This window comes from Nycticebus coucang, chromosome 14 (assembly GCF_027406575.1).
Source record: "Nycticebus coucang isolate mNycCou1 chromosome 14, mNycCou1.pri, whole genome shotgun sequence".
Taxonomy (NCBI): Eukaryota; Metazoa; Chordata; class Mammalia; order Primates; family Lorisidae; genus Nycticebus; species Nycticebus coucang.
Window position 1 is genome coordinate 48,537,269 of NC_069793.1, and position 14,157 is coordinate 48,551,425.

Sequence of the window (14,157 nt, forward strand, 5' to 3'; positions counted from 1 at the left end):
GCCCTGTGTTGGACTTGTAACCAGTATGTTTGTAATATAGTACATTTGTATTGTTTAAATTGCCACATTTGTGGTAGATGGTTATGTCAGTCACAGACTTGAATACAGCCACAGACTCCTCTGTTATTCTGGAATGCTGTGAATACAAGTAATAGAAAGGAAACACCAATTGTCACTTGAAGGTTGTATGTTTGGAAAACAAAATAATCATCAAACTACTAGAAAACACCAAGTTTTCATTTGAGAGGATCATTTAAAGGTAAAAGTATTTCAATAATAAACAAATATAACGTGATAAAGATCCCATTTTAAGATTCTATTTTATGGCTTTTTGTTGTAGCAAAAAGCTATAAAATACAGCAAATTCAATGAAAGGTGTTCAAGGTATATTTGGAGAAAACTGTTACACAAGACTGACAAACGTACAATAACATGGAAAAAAAAAGATATTCCTTTCTCCTGATGTTAACAGTCTTAATATTGTAAAGATCCTCTTACAAAATTAAATTTAATAAAATCCCAAACAATACAACTGCTGTCATGGCAATAGAAATTTCTCAAAATTATTCTCAAATTCATGTATAAAAAATTAAATATGCAAGGTTAAGTAGGGAGAACAATACGAAAGATTTGAAAAAAACTGTACAACTATAATCATTAAAACAGTATGATATTACTTTAGGGTTAGGAAGACAGTTCAATTGACTATAGTCCAGACACAGATTTAAATAAATATAAGCATGTATTAAATAAGAAAATGGTATTTCAGGTCAGCAATAGGAAATACAGACTAAAAATAGTGTTGGAATAATTTATTGGCCATTTGGGAAAATAATGAAGATGAATTAATATTTTATGTTTATATAAAAATTAATTTCAGACAGATCATATATTTAAATGCAAACACTAAATTCATGAATATTAAAAAATGATGTGGCACACTATTATTTTCTTAGGCATAAGGACGCCATAGAACAAAACTTATAAACTGTAAAGAAAGAAATTGACTATGTTAAACATTTCAGTATAGAGAAAAATATATAAAGTCAAAATTCTAAAAATAAACTGTGAAACATTGTCAAGAAAGAAAAATGCCAAATAGTCTCATAAGTTGGGTAAAAAGTGTAGGCAGCTGTTGAGGAAATAGTAAATGTGAATGCCCATAAGCATCTGAGGAAAGAATTCAATTTAATTCCAATGAAATAAATGCACATAATACCTCTGATATGCTTTCATTGTACCATATCAAATGAGTAAAGAGGGAAAATGGAGATACTATCCAGAATTGGCAATGATGTAGAGAAATAGGAACTTTCAAGTAAAAGTTGATAGATATGAAAGTACAATCTACTGAGATGTCAAGATGCATAAAGATTTAAAACGTACATGTCCTGTGATCTAACTAATACAAATCTATTCTATGGAGGTAATTGGAAAAGAATTTAAGAATAAAGGTACGTTCACTGAAGACTTGTGCATTCCAATGAAATTGTGGAAACAATGAGAATAGTCACAGAATAGAGGAGCATGTAAGTAAACAGTGGTGCCTCTAGACAATGGAGCACAGATGAAAAATAATCAGACAGATTTATATCTATGTAATAGCTTCTCAAATTCTTTTAAAACATGAAAATATCTATATACTGTTGAGTGAAAAACAAAATTCTAATATTGAAAGGTCTAGAATAGGCAGCGCCTGTGGCTCAAGGAGTAGGGCGCCGGTCCCATATGCCGGAGGTGGCGGGTTCAAACCTAGCCCCAGCCCCCCCCCCCAAAAAAAAAGAAAGGTCTAGAAAAAATATCAAAATCTTCAGGGTGGCTTCTCTGGATGGTGAGGATTTTTGTGGTTGCTTCTTTATTTTTCATATATGTTTTTTGTTTTGTATGCCTCTGTGCAGTTTGAGATGTCTACAATAAAAGTGCTCGTCTTTGAAGACAAACATCAAGTGTAGCAAAATTAATGAACATTTCTTAAATCAGATGCCTCATTACAAAGCAAGGATTCTGTTAAAATAATTTTCTGAACAAAACTTTTCATTTATTAGCAACTATCTTAACAGGAAAAATGTTTAATTTTCTCCTAACAGATTTCCTGTTAGGCAAAGATTTTAAAATAGAAACAATTGCTTTAAGTAATGAGTTCCACAGAAATGATGCTTTGGGCTGGTAAGACTGATAGATGATTTAGAAACACCTTCCTCCTTCCTCATAAGTCTTTCCATTGGTACCATGGTGGAGGCCCAGACGTAATCACCAAGTGGGCTAGTCGATTTAATGATGTAATAAAGGAACTGCTGTATTACTGAGGTGAAACAAAACTTGTTTCTACTAATTTCATTTTATAGCTAAAGAAAACCATCCTCAGAAGTGAAATGACTTGAGCAGAATCAAACAGGAAGTTAATGCCAGCCCTGAGACTTGTCCTACTGTGATGAGTTGCTAGTTATTCCCTGACGTGTTTCTCCTAGAGTGTCTGTGGAAAGGAGCCTCAAGGGGGAGGTGGTTCCAGGCAGATGAGATTCAACCACAGCAGCTCTGTTTTAATCTATTTGATACATTCAGCTTCTAGCAATGTTTGAAAATCAGTCTACTAGGTCACATTACTCTTTTCAGCAATTTGCTCAATGAATATAAACCAACTCTCCCACCCACCCCCCGCGGTCCAGCCCAGGGCGTTTTCACAGTGAGATTCATTGCATCATTTGTCCACACCCTGAGTTCCTCAGAATCTAGTCTGGCCAGGACCAGCTGTCTAAATATCCTTTTTTCTTAATCTTTTCTAATTATTGGGGAGATTCCACCCCTGGGTATGGTTACTGCTCAAGCCACTTTTAGTAAGCATACGCTATGGGTGTACATGAGTTTTATCCCTGACTGAATGACTCCATCCAAGGTAGCAGTGAGGGGGATTAGTGCAGGCAACAGACCTTGTCCAAAGTTATTGCTCTGGTTCGTGTTTGTGTTGAGGCCATTGATGAAGTTATAGATGTCACGCTGTTCGATTTGTGGATAGCTTGAAGCTGAAAGTGATAGTGACTACCTTGGTTAAGCAAGAAGCAAGCACCCAAAGGGTTCAAACAGTATGAATGATGGATATGAAGTACTCTGTCAGTGTTGTCTAAAACTGCTGCTTTATAAGGTAGCAAAGTCCTCATTTCTAGAATCTGAAATCATTTACTTCTTGTCATCTGTGAGGGATGCAGGAGAGATTCTGGGACTATTTTCCCTAAGTGTGACGTTCTAGTCTAGTATGCACAGTTCCCTTTAAGAAGCAGGCTTGGTGAATTCTTCTTTCATATACAGTGTGGGTCACTTTGGAAGTTTTGAGACAGAGTGTATTATGGTCCATTATTTCACTTCTAAGAAACAGTTTACAGGGTACTTTCTGATTCATCTGTTCAAGTCTCAACTTGCTTGGCTTATTGGTGTTCCTGGGGGGAGGGCTTCCTTTGTTTCTGTCTGCATGGATTTTATGTTTCTTTTGAGTTTTGTGTACCTCACAAACTTCATAATGACCCACATGTTCTTTCATGTTGTTCAACAAAGAACCAATAGGAAGAGTGTGCATACAATATTGTAACCAAGGGCATTGGATTGACCAAAATAAAATTTACAAGGGCTTTGCAAGCTACTGGTTGGTAGGTAGACTCATATCAAAGCCCCTTGTTTGATAATAGGACACCAGGCTGGTGATGGAGTTAACAATCCGTGTAAGAAGGGAAGAAAGACAGGTCTTCTGAGAAGCCAGAGGGAGAGGCCAAGAGAGGCATGGTAAAGGGACTGTGGCAATCAGTATAGCTTCAGTCTAGCTCATCATCTCCCCACTATGCACACAAAGTATCTACAGGTCTCTTGAAAATTGTCCATAGGAAAGCAATCACCAATCATAATTTTCAAATCAGTGAATATAAATGTGTAGGAGGCAGGATTTACGTCTATTGAGCCTTAATCATATGTTGGGTACTATAGTAGGTGCAACAAACTCAAGGTGTTCTCCCAAATTCGTATGTTGAAGTCCTAACCCCCAATGTGTGTTAGGGAGTGGGGCCTATGGGGGGTGATTAGGTCATGAGGGTGGAGCCCTTATGAATGGGATTAGTGCCCTTGTTACAGGGATCTCAGCAAGTTCTCTTATCTTCCCTCTATCATGTGAGGATACAAAAAAGAGATGGCAGTCTGGAATCCAGAAGAGGGCCCTCACCAGACCCTGACCATGTTGGTACTCTGATCTTGGATCTCCAGAAATGTGAAAAATAAATGTTTGTTGTTTAAGCTACCCAGTCCATAGTACTTTGTTTTAGCAGCTTGAAGGGAGTAAGACACTAGGTATGTTCTTTTATTTAATCTGTGTCTTAGGCTGTTCAGGCAGTTATTTCTCGGCGCCTGTGGCTCAGTGAGTAGGGTGCCGGCCCCATATGCCGAGGGTGGCGGGTTCAAACTCAGCCCGGGCCAAACTGCAACAAAAAAATAGTCAGGCATTGTGGCGGGCGCCTGTAGTCCCAGCTGCTCGAGAGGCTGAGGCAAGAGAATTGCTTAAGCCCAGGAGTTAGAGGTTGCTGTGAGCCATGTGACGCCATGGCACTCTACCCGAGAGCGGTACAGTGAGACTCTGTCTCTACAAACAAACAAACAAACAAACAAAAGTCATGGACTGAGTGGCTTAAACAAGAAGCATTCATTTCTCACAGTTCTGGAGGCTGAGAAATCCAAGATCAAGGTGCTGTCAGAATCAGCATCTTGTGAGGACCCACTTCCTGGTTCATAGATGGCTATCACCTTGCTGTTTTCTCACATGGTGGAAGAAATGAGGGAACTCTCTGCGCTCTCTTTAATAAAGGGACTAATCCACTTAAGAGAACGCTACTTTTCTGATCTAATTACCTTCCAAAAGTCCCTTATTCTAATACTATTGGATTAGAAGCTAGGATTTCAGAATATCAATTTTTGTGTGTGTGTGGGGGAAGATACATACGTTCAATCCATAACAACTTCATATTATTTCTATTTTTATTTGATATATAGGAAAACTTAGACTCAACAAAATGAAGTCAAATTCTCCCCAAACCTAAAGCGTAAAGTGGAAGAGCCTGAACCCTGGTTTGCTTGATTTTTGATCTGAAGTCAAAGGTTGTCTAGACTGAAGTTTCCTGTGCTCAGATCACTGTGGGGCTTTGCAGAATAGGGCACAGTGAAGGGCATGCTTTGAAGGCCCAGCACCTTCTGTTGAATGCTAGAAGCATGAAGTGATCATTTAATCCAGAGTCACAACTCAAACATCTACATTCTTTGCAGACAGCACCAGCTCGTGAAATGCTTTCAATGTTGTCCAATAGGAAGTGGTGGGATGACCAGGAGAGGACACACCCATGACGGGGAGGTGCCATTGCTCAGCTCCAAACCAGCAACAAAACAGTGCAGGCTGGATGGATCTACAGGGCCACAGGATTCTTGCCTCTTATTTTGGTTCATTTATTTTGCTTTTGGGCCTTTTCACATTTCCTCCGATTTGATTTTCACAGGATAGTATTATATAGCCATTTTATTAATGAAAACAACTAGGGCAGGGGCAGATAAAGGGACTTGCCTAAAATACCATGTTGGGCTGATTGCCTGATGAAGATTATCCCATCTTCTATGCCTGGCATGCCACCAGCATTTTTAGAAAGGACTGTGAGAAGTTCATAGATAAACCACCTACCGTGTATTAAACAGCATGTGTCATGCATGTGTTCTCTGGAATTCATGTTTCATAACACTTCATTCACTTGCAGCATAGAAACTGTCAGGCCCAGTGCCGTCTGGAAGAGGCTTGAAAAGTAGCAAAGTCGGCTGCTACATGCTTTTAGTTGGAAGTCCTGGAAACTCTCAGAGAATCAGGGAGAGTAGTGTCTTTAATATGTAGCAGCTCTTAAAACTGGTTTTCAGTTTGTTGTTCAAAGACAGAGCTTGCCATTTCTGTTTCCAATTTTAACTGGGGTCAGCAAACTGTGTGTGTGAGCCAAATGCAGCCTTCGTCCTGCTTTTGTAAATAAAGTTTTATTAGAAGTTGGAATGCAGCCACATCCATTCATTGGCATATTTTCTAAGGTTCTTTTCACACAAAAATACTACAATGATAGAGTTTAATAATCATGACATGGTATAATTATTAAATATGTTGCCTGCAAAGCCTAATATATTTACTAATGTAATATTTACTATCTGCAAGACTTAATAGAAAAAGTTTGCCAACCGCTGGTTTGTTATATATGTCAGCTCACTTCAGTACCTTCTATTGAAATTTCCCACTTTCCTGAAACCTAGGGTTGAATATTAATTCTACTGCTTTTTTTTTTTTTAACTTTTGGCAAGTTGGTTATTTGTAGACGTAAATATTCTGGCACAGCGCCTAGCGCATGTGAGCCCCTGTGTATGTAGACCATAGCGATGGAATGATTTCTTGGGTTTCACACTCTTTTTATAAGGTTAGCCTGTGGCTGAGGGGGAGGGGTGGTGTCCTGCTTTCTCCCTACAAATTCCGATTCAGGGGAGAAAACAGGAGAGCTGTGTGGTCCAGGGGTCTGTTTTCTTTGCTGTTACTGCTGGTGGACTCATTAAGGACTTGTTAGGATTGGAGAACAGGTGCCCAGACAAGAATGAATCTTTTGCTTTATTGTAAGGTCTGAAAATATTAGGTCAAAGAAGTCTTAGTAGTATTTCTAGTGTTGCAAAAATGTCCAAAGTAAGTCCCCCTTTTCAATAGAGAAAACCAAAGTACTGCTTTTATTTCTATTTTGTCCTATTTTGCATGACACTCTTAGTGAAATAAGATGCCCTTTCATGGCCCTCTTGCTGATCCTGCAGGTTGACACATTTCTAGGTGATGTTCTGTTATATTTCCATTTCTCTACTTTTTCATTTCACTGATTTTTGTTTCAATGTTTGCATTTATGCTACATTCAAACATTTAGTGGCAAGAAATGGGGCATGAATACAGACAAACAAATATTCAGATAAATGAATAAGCCTAATGGAAAAATGTACATTTGCCCCAAACATGACCAATGAGCCTATGACTATCAAGTTTCTGTGCTTTGGGGCAGAATTTCTTTGCCTGTGGCTGGTGACCCTGATCATCTCATGTGGATCAGAAGTTCTGATTGTCTGCTGCTGCCATTGTCGGACTTTCTGAGGTCCTTGGAATACAAATAAAAAGCATCCTTAGCAAAGAAAAGCTGAGCACCACCGTGTTGAATCAAGTCTTCCAGCCCTGACCAAGGCCATGTTGTGGATGTATTTTCCTTGGCACTGTAAAGGAGTTACTTACAAATGCATTCAGGTGGGTGATATGATCCTTGCAGGAATGAGCCAAGACTCAGAGAGAATATTAGAGAGCTGAAAGGTGCTATTTAACATTTTGGGCAGATCTAAAAATTATACACAAAAGTGGCTTTGGGAAACAGTTGTGAAAGTGACAAAGATTGTCCTCAGTGCTCCCTGGCTCTCACTTAATACTTCGCCTACCTTCACTGTCTGGGTTTCTCACTATTGTACCTCACCCTAGATTGACTCCTTGTGCCTTTGATTTGTCCTTCCTTGTTATCTCCACATGACAACTTATCTGTCCCTTAGGATTTTGCTCTTTGCTTGGGCTAATATGATAAGTGGATCTGTGTAATTCATTGAGAAATGGGTCTTATTTGTATTAAGCCACGTCCTCTTGTAAGGATTGCCCTGGAGGTAACATTTGGGACTTTTAGTCATTCTGACAACCAAAATAAACTTGGTTGGAGTGACAGAGTACAAAATCAACCATCACAAGACCTGGGTTTTGCACCAGTTCAATCTTTACTTATGAGAGTATGAGCAAGTCATTGGAACTCTTTAGATATCAGGTTGCTAATCTGTAATATGGGGTTAGGAATCCTACATGGAAAGAGTTGTTATGAGTAACAGATGACTTGATTATACTTCGGACAGTACCCTAAAACCCCTAAAAGTTGGAATAAATGTGAGATACTCATTATAGTTACAAATGATTGTAATTCTAATTTCATGCCATCATGACAGCGGATACAAGGCCATTGTGAAAAAGCAAAAGCCAATAAAGTGACATTTCGAGGTCATCTCCAAAGGGAAACCAATTATTTGGTATTTTGTCAGACTCTGAGCAGTACTACCATTGACAGGGCAGAGACAGCTTTCTGCAATGCTTTTAGCCAAGTGCAGGATAGATTATACTATGGTTACCTCAGTGACTGGCTATTTGAACACTTTTATCTGAATAGAAAGTGAAGCTAATATTAAAGCATACCCTTTATGTGACATTTTTTCTAAACATTATCTTACAATGATTTAATCCTCAAACAGTCCTGACAAAAGAAAATGAAAAATCACCAGTGAAGAAGCTTACACTTGGATGTGCTAATTAGCATCTTCTTTCCTATACAATACAAATTACCTGCATTAGTCTGAAGGCCAGTCCCTCCAACGGTGAGGCTTGTTCAGGTTACGAGCATATGATATTCACAGATGACGCAAAGCACAGAGTAGTTGCTTAAAATTTAGATAATAGGTCCAGAAGAGTCAAAATAGTATTGGAGGGCCAAAATAAAGGCCTCGAAGTAAAAGATGTAATGTATCAAATGAATGCAAATTCTTTTATTTAGCTTTGAAAAATCAACTGTCCAATAACAAGGTTAAAGAACATTTCTGTCTATACGTGTGTGTGTGTGTATGTCTACAGAGCAATTGTCTTAAACATTTAGATAAATAAAAAGTCAAAGGAAACCAAAAGTGTACTGTGATTGCTAAAAAAGCTAAAAGGCTATACTTATGGGAGTATATTGCTCAGACCAAAGGAGGTGATACCGCACTCTTAACTGTATTGTGCAAGCTCATACGTGTACTAGCTGTATTGTAGTCAGCTCTAAACCACTGTTAACTACTTCTTATAGGCCAGAGATTATTCAGTGTTTGATGGCAGCTTTGCTTAAGCAAAAATTTCTCCCTTTTCTCTTAGCATCAGAAGATTGGGACAATAGGGAGGCAGTCCTGAAGTCACAGTGGGCAAGTACCCTGGCTGTCCAGGAAGGCCTAGGAAGGTGTCAGGAGAAATTATGCCCAATGGAAAGCTTAGGGGCCTAGAAAGTAAAAAGTAGAGTTAGCATTTGAGTAGGGGCCAAGGTCAAAAACTAGCAGGAGATTAAGAGGTAACAGAAAACAAATACTTGAGGAAGAAATCAGAGAAGACCAGATAGATTCCTGAAGGATATGGTTTCCTAGCATTAGAATATTTTCCTCCCCTCCTCCAACAATAGAAATTTCTATCAGGACTCCCAGTTCGGGTACTAAAGTTTAAATAGTAGATATGAAATGGGGAAATACGATTTAGAGCAAGGACTGTAGACAGGAGTCCTTCTAAGTGGAATTTGTTTCACAGGGAATTGTAATGATGCAGTAAAGTACGTTCTTGCTCCATTGGCCTTTGTACCAAGGAAGAGTTTGGCCTGTGAGTAACTGAATCTAATCCAGGTGCTGGGAGGTGGGGGGCACGGAGCAGAGTGATTCCTTGTCCTCCCTGAAGACACACCAGTGTCTACATGAGAACAGTAGCACTGTCATGTTCTTCCCACAGTTTTCAAACAGTGGCTAAGCTGACTAATTCAAGCTCAAAGAAAAACAAACAGAAAAACTGGGAGGAGGGAAAGATTACCAAGAAATCTTTCTAGTTTGCATTCGAGTTTTTTCTTTTTTTCAAGTCTTGGGTAGAAATACTCACTCTGAAACTCAGAATATAAACCATTACATGACATACCCATGGGTTTTGTTACTGTTGTTGCTGCTGTTTTACCTATAAGCAACTTGGAATCAAGTGAGTGCCCATGGTTTTACCTTTGATATGCCAGCTGTTGGCAGGATCAGAATCAATAAATAGGTGCCTTCTTAGAAGAGGAGGTGGTGTTTACCCTGAATTTCTCCTTGACGATGACTGTGACTCCTTTTAAAAGCTAGGAGAGCACTTTCTGACTGGGCTAACATCTGAGATACACCTACAAGGGGAATCAGAGATTCTTAGAATCACAGATTCAGAGTGGCTTGTAGTTTCAGAGTTATAAAGTTCTGGAATCTCAGATTTGGAGGGGGCATTAAAGGTCATCCAGGTTCCAGCCCCAGCATGAAAAGGATTACAGTAGAAAACAGAGGGACAAGGAGTCTAGCCAAATTGCAGTAGCTCCACTGAGAAAGATTTAATCCATTTCACTTAAATTTAATTTACGACTGCTTTGGATTGGTAACATTGTTGGTAATGAAAGCCTAAAATATGACTTAGTCTTTGATTCCAAATAATATCAAGTTTCTTGATCCCGCAGAGTGGTAAGTTAATTTTTTTGTTGTTATTGAGCTTCGTTTTAATGACTAAATGAAAACATAGCAAATCATTTTTTTTTAAACATCAGCTGAGGCTTCAAAACACTTACTATAGAGTTTAATAATGAAAAGGAACCTTCAGTAAGGTAGAACACTTAGCAGGGGCATTGGAAGCGATGTGCCATTATAAAGGAGCATGTCTGGTTTGGCCCCAATCCTGCCTTTGTCTCCAGAGCTATTTTGCTGTAAATTTAGAACAGAAATATCCTTTCTGGAATAAAAATGTAGCTTTGTTGGCTACAAGTGCATGTTTGCTGCTTCACAATTTTAGAATTAGACGATGGACTTATTTAGTAGACATTGGAGGGTAAAAAGCGAAAGCCCATAATTTAAAACATTCCACTCCACCACAGTCCAAGAAAAACAAGGACCGGTGAACAAAACCAGCAGTATTGTAATAAGAAAACAACTAGGTGCATTTTTTCCAAAACCTAAAAACCAGGAATCTAAATGTATGAGTTACTGGCTAAAAATTCCATTTTCATGTCTCAGTTTGAGCTGGAAAAACAACCTAGACCTGATAAACATCGTTTTAAAAAATGCACACGTTCTCCGGCAGCCCGAGGTGTGGACAGCAGACCAGCATCCATCTTTATGTACTCAAGCGTCCTCTCTGCCACCTGGAGGGATCCTGGGATAAAAGGATTTTACTTTTCAAAGATTCATAGACTTCCCACTTGGGACTGTGGTGATTTCTGAGGTTCCCTCCCCACAAATTATTTGGCAATGCCGTTAAGGTGTTTTATTTACTCCTTAAACACTTTGAATATCAGTTTGAGGTTGGGGGAGTTTTCCAGGGCAAATGATGTGGTAACTCCTAGTCATGCAGGTGGGCTCACCCTGGCCGACAGGCAGGAGGGCTGAGCCTTTCTTCAGGAAGAGAGCAGAGACTGACATACAGGACTCTATTCTCAGGCAATTGCCAAGTGTGAGTCAACAAGCCAGGAACACTCACGGTATTTGAGCGTGTGTGAGTGTGAAAGTGTGTGTGTCTATGACAGAGACCAGGCATGAATTCCTGAGGATGGCTGAAAGTGACTTGCAAACTATTAACAACAAATGCTAAAGTCTACCTGAGGGACTTTGATTCCGTAACTGGTTTTAGCATTTTAGACAAAGCTGTACTCTGTGAGGGCTGAGGACCTTGGGCTCTAACATAAGACCTGGTAATGTAAAATATCGAGGAAGAGAAACTTTTGTGCGGGAGCAGGAAGGAGGCAAGAATGTTTGGAGAAGATATTTTCAGAGGAAGCAGAACTTTTCCTCACCAGTTTATTCGTGTGGTTGGCCACTCACTGGGGGGACAGGCCTCAGGTAGCATCACGCAGGTAAGAGATGAGACTCCTGAGCGAGCATACCTACTGTTTGTATATATGAATGTGCACAGTATCGGCAAGTGTCTGCATAGCAAGTTTAAGCCCATCAATGTAAAAACCGGGATATCATGGCAATCATCATTTATATCGCATCCTCCCGGAAGAAAACCTCCTCTTTAACAAGAGTTCTGACGTAAGAGAGGAAGGAAGATTCAAGTGTGTGGGGCTGTAAGGGAAGGGATCCGTGTAGAGACCCATTGTCAGGCTCTATTTAAACCTAAAATGTCTCTTCTAATTCCTGCCTCACTACTCAGGAGTGAGTCAGGGTTATTTCTCTTGCTTCTGAATCTTTTTTTTTTTTTTTTAATTTAAAATATACTTCTGTTGAAAGCAAAAAAGAACAGTCTTAATCACTTGCCATTTAAATAAGAGAGGGTTTATTACCTTTAACCGGTTGTTATGGCAAAAATGCTGTCCATGTCAGTGGTGGCTAAGTTCCCAGGTACCCGGTTGGCTTTTCTGGCCTCCAGAGAGTTCCTTTTCTGTCCCCACTGCCTACATGTCTGGTGCCTGGCCCTTTGGAGTGCATCCAGCAGAGAACCACAGACCAAAGCACTGCTTCTGAGCTGCACGCCAAGTCCTGGGCCTCCTGCCTCTGGGGGCCCCTACCATTTTCTTCATCACCCAGCTATGGCTTCTCCAGAATTGAGTCTTGTATGCAGAATAGTCCTTCTCCTTCACTACCCACTAGCTGATTCATGTGAGGACGATTCTTACTGCTCTGTCTGCTCCAGGGAAAAGGAAAGGAAGGTCATCATTACTGGAATTCAGGCAGCTGCTACCATCTTGGCCTATCCCACCGGTACAGAGAGGTAGGGGTGTGGAAGTAACATGTCCCATAAAGACCATACCCATCCATCTTTTATCTGAACATCAACTACAGATATTTCTCTGGTTAAAGACCAACTCTACCAGGGCAAAATTTGGGAGACTTATCATCCTGGACTTTCAGAAGGGTGTGTATCAAATGCTTGAATGAGTATTGTGTGTCTTAAGGACTTGAAACTTACCTGCCGGACTACCACACAGAGTGCCTTAATACTCCTCTGCAAAGTTGTAAGAGGCCTTTTTCCCCACAAAGCTGTATTAAAGCTGGAGGTAGGAAAGGGAGGTGCTTCCTGACAATACACTGGGAAACAATCCTAGCGAGCTAACAAGCCATGTTTTGCACAGAGATGCTACTTCGTCCCTCCATCCAGACTTGCCTTCTGTGACGGGAGCCCTCTCACCACTCACTGTCTAGGCCCCAGCATGCATTATCTACCATTCTTCAAATCCAGATCTCCTAAAGAGGGTGAGGACTCCCTCTCTCACCCGCAAAAGTTTCCATTTATTATATAAATATCTTACTCTTTGCAAGACAACTGATAACTAGTTATTAGTACCCACTGATGGATTTTTCACACTTTGATATTAATATAACAACAGCCTCTACCACATTTTTATCAGAGAAATATTCAAACAGTAGTGAAGGCCAAACTGTTCTTCACTTGAGCAAAGTTACTTCTTTCTGAGTCTGAGTGAATTGGTTTAACAGCTGTTACGTTCTTGTATTTTAGGGAGCTCAGAACTTATTTTGCACAGTTATTTTGCTCATAACTTATTCCTGTATTCTAGGGAGCTCATAATTTATTTTGCAAAAATTGTTGTCTGAATACTTTAACAAATTGATATTACTTTTGCACTTCACTTGTATACCTAAAAAAGCAATATCTTAGTAAAAGCATTTTGCATGCACAATCGCATTTATTCTTCTATCCTATGAAGACAAGGTATTAATTATCCCCACATAATTGCTTAGAGGGTCAAAGCAATGAAGTGACTTGTTCTAACTTACACAGCTATTAAGTTTCTAAACTTAGGTCTGATATTAATAGGTATAAATGTTTTATTACATCACACAAAACATTTGGAAGGATGGCAAGTGGACTGTTTAACATGACTATTATTATTATGCCTTTGAATATTATTGCATTACATAATAATGAAGTAATACATTTATATCATAGTAAAAATAAAAACAAGATAAAGCTTAGACTGTAAGCTTCACGAGCACGAGGATCAAGTGTGGTTCATTACTATGTCCTTAGTGCCTACCACAGAGCCTAATACAAAATAGGCATACAAATACATGTTGAGCTGATTAACAACTATTTTGTCCAACATTTCAGTAAATTAAGTCAATATTTTATAATGTTAATAATTATGTTCATTCATATTCCTATAGTACTTTAGCTTTTCAAAGGTTTTTCCTTTTTTTTTTTTTTTTAGTAAAGTTTGCCTTAGGAGGACAAAGTGAAAGTTAAGGACCCAGATACTAGAATACTCATTGATTCCCCAATCTTGGAATAAAACGATTAATTGGGAAGGA